Source organism: Pan paniscus, chromosome 11, assembly GCF_029289425.2.
Source record: "Pan paniscus chromosome 11, NHGRI_mPanPan1-v2.0_pri, whole genome shotgun sequence".
NCBI lineage: Eukaryota > Metazoa > Chordata > Mammalia > Primates > Hominidae > Pan > Pan paniscus.
In genome coordinates, this window is record NC_073260.2 from 103,251,755 (window position 1) to 103,254,871 (window position 3,117).

The 3,117-nt window shown below is 35.6% G+C and overlaps 1 pseudogene; it reads left to right on the forward strand.

Moving 5' to 3' along the window:
• Positions 1-249: 249 nt before the first annotated feature.
• LOC100970991 (interferon alpha-5-like) lies at positions 250-943 on the forward strand (annotated as a pseudogene).
• Positions 944-3,117: the final 2,174 nt, after the last annotated feature.

Here is a 3,117-nt window from a genome sequence, read left to right on the forward strand (position 1 = left end):
GACTATGGGGAAGGAGAAGAGGAGGTAATAATGAAAAAGAAGTAGTTAAGAAACTGCTCTACAGCCCTGTAGAGAGAGCATAAAGGAAAACAAAAACAGAAATAGAAAGTAAGAGAGGGGCATTCAGAAAATAGAAACTAGTGTGTTCCCTATTTAAGGTTACGTACAAAATAAGGTCTTCAGATAACCTAAAATCCAGAGTTCAGAGTCACTCTCTCAGCCAGCCCAGTAGCATCTGAAACATCCCCAATGGACTTGCCCTTTAGTTTACTGATGGCTATGATGGTGCTCAGCTGCAAGTCCATCTGCCTCTGGGCTGTGATCTGCCTCAGGTCCACAGCGTGGGTAACAGGAGGGCCTTCATACTCCTGACACAAATGAGGAGAATCTCTCCTTTTTCTTGCCTGAAGGACAGACATGACTTTGATTTTCCATCATCAGGTGTTTGATGGCAACCACTTCCAGAAGGTTCAAGCTATCTTCCTCTTCCATGAGATGATGCAGCAGACCTTCAACCTCTTCAGCACAAAGGACTCATCTGATACTTGGGATGCGACCCTTTTAGACAAATTCTACACTGAACTTTACCAGCAGCTGAATGACCTGGAAGCCTGTGTGATGTAGAAGGTTGGAGTGGAAGAGACTCCCCTGATGAATGTGGACTCCATCCTGGCTGTGAGGAAATACTTTCAAAGAATCACTCTTTATCTGACAAAGAAGAAGTATAGCCCTTGTTCCTGGGAGGTTGTCAAAGCAGAAATCATGAGATCCTTCTCTTTATGAATGAACTTGCAGGAAAGATTAAGGAGGAAGGAATGAAAACTCGTTCAACATGGAAATGAGAAACATTTCCGTGATTAATACATCACCTCACACTTTCATGAATTCTGCCATTTCTCACTTTTGCTATATCCATGACATGAGTTGAATCAAAATTTTAAAATGTTTTCAGGAATGTTAAGCAGCATCATGTTCAGCTGTACAGGCACTAGTTCCTTACGGATGATCATGCTGATGGATCTATTTATCTATTTGTCTAAATAATTATTTAACTATTTATAATATTTAAAATCTTCTTTTCATGTATCATGTATTTTTACTTTGTGGTTAATATAACAATACATGTTCTTTATATTTAGTCAATATATTACTTTGCTTTTTTCATTAAATTTTTACTATGGAAAACTCCTTGTATTTGTTTATTCTTTAAAATGAAACTCCAAGCCTGATTATTTAACCTGATTAAAAAATAGATTATACAATTCAGTTACCTATTATTGGTTATAAGTCAAAATAGATTTTTCTATACCAGATTGTATGTTGTATGTTGCCTTCAGGATATAAAATTGAAAAAACAAATACATTTCCTGTTCTCATGTACCTTTGATTTTTGTGAGGAAAGAAACTTATAAACAATAATCATTCTCAATTGATATCAGTTATGTTAAATGCTATAATGTGAGATAGGAAAAAAAAACAATGAATTTCTCATAGAAGAGGATGGATTTAGGCATTCCAGAAATAAAAATAAAAGAAGCAATATCCTCAATAAATTGACTTCTAAACATACAATTGCAAATGTGTATTTCCAGTCAGATATATGAATTTGCAATTTTCAAGAAACACAATGCCTGAAGGTTCATAACTGGCAATGGAAAGCCCAAAAATAGAGGCAGTCATGTGGGGGGGAAAAAGGAAAGTAAAGGAAAAAAGAACCTAAAATTGATTCTGAGGACCTTCCACCTTTAAAGAGAGGGGATATAAGAGACACAAAGGAAGCAAGGGTGGAAAACTGTACATTAGTGAAGGAAAGACATAATGGTGATAAATGTGTGTCTTGAAAATAAATGTCTAAAGAAGAAGAATCAATAGACTTGGGGGAAATATGGATTAAAACTGTCCACTACATCAGAAAAATAAATGGCAGTGGAGATCTTAGTGAGAGCTGCATTGGTAGAATTAATCACTATAAACCGTATTGCAGTAGGTGGAAGCATGAATCAAAGAAGGGAAATCTGTGACAAAATAGATAAGAAATAGTTGTGAGAGGTTTCCCTTTAAGATAAAGGAAAGAAATAAGGTTAGACATGAAAAAAAATGTGGATCACATTTCATTTTACCTGCATAGTTTATCCGTTTGAAAATATATATGTCTGCAGATTGATTTCATGCATTGAAAAGCTGTTAATATACTTAATATTTTATAATATCAAATTATAACATATAAAGTTGCAATAATTATAATTTTGATTAGTACTATGTTAAATGTCAGTAAAACCTGACAAACTTCCTTCATAAAATAAAATGGAAAACTGGATGAAAGAATCGCTTTCTCAACGCTTTAAGAAAAAAAAGATTGGTCACAAGTATCAGTAGCCAAATCAATCAAGTGGAAGAAACGATATCAGAGATTGAAGATCAACTTAATGAAATAAAGTGTGAAGTCAAGATTAGAGAAAAAAGAATGAAAAGGAATGAACAGACTCTAAGAAATATGGGACTACGTGAAAAGACCAAACGTATGTTTGATTCGTGTACCTAAAAGTGAAGGGGAGAATGGAACCAAGTTGGGAAACACTCTTCAGGATATTACCCAGGAGAACTTCCCCAACCTAGCAAGACAGGTCAACATTCAAATTCAGGAAACACAGAGAACACCACAAAGGTACTCCTTGAGAAAAGCAAACTCAATACACATAATCATCAGATTCACCAAGGCTGAAATGAAGGAAAAAATGTTGAGGGCAGCCAGAGAGAAAGGTCGGATTACCCAAAAAGAGAAGCCCATCAGACCAACAGTGCATCTCTCTGCAGAAACTCTACAAGCCAGTAAAGAGTGGGGCCCAATATTCAACATTCTTAAAAGAATTTTCAACCCAGAATTTCATATTCAGTCAATCTAAGCTTCATAAGCAAAGGAGAAATAAAATTCATTACAGACAAGCAAATGCTGAGAGATTTTGTCACCACTAGGCCTGCCCTACAAGAGCTCCTGAAGGAAGCACTAAATATGAAAAGGAAAAACCAGTACCAGTCACTACAAAAACATATCAAATTGTGAAGACCATCGAAATTATGAAGGAACTGCATCAACTAATGGGCAAAATAACCAGCTAG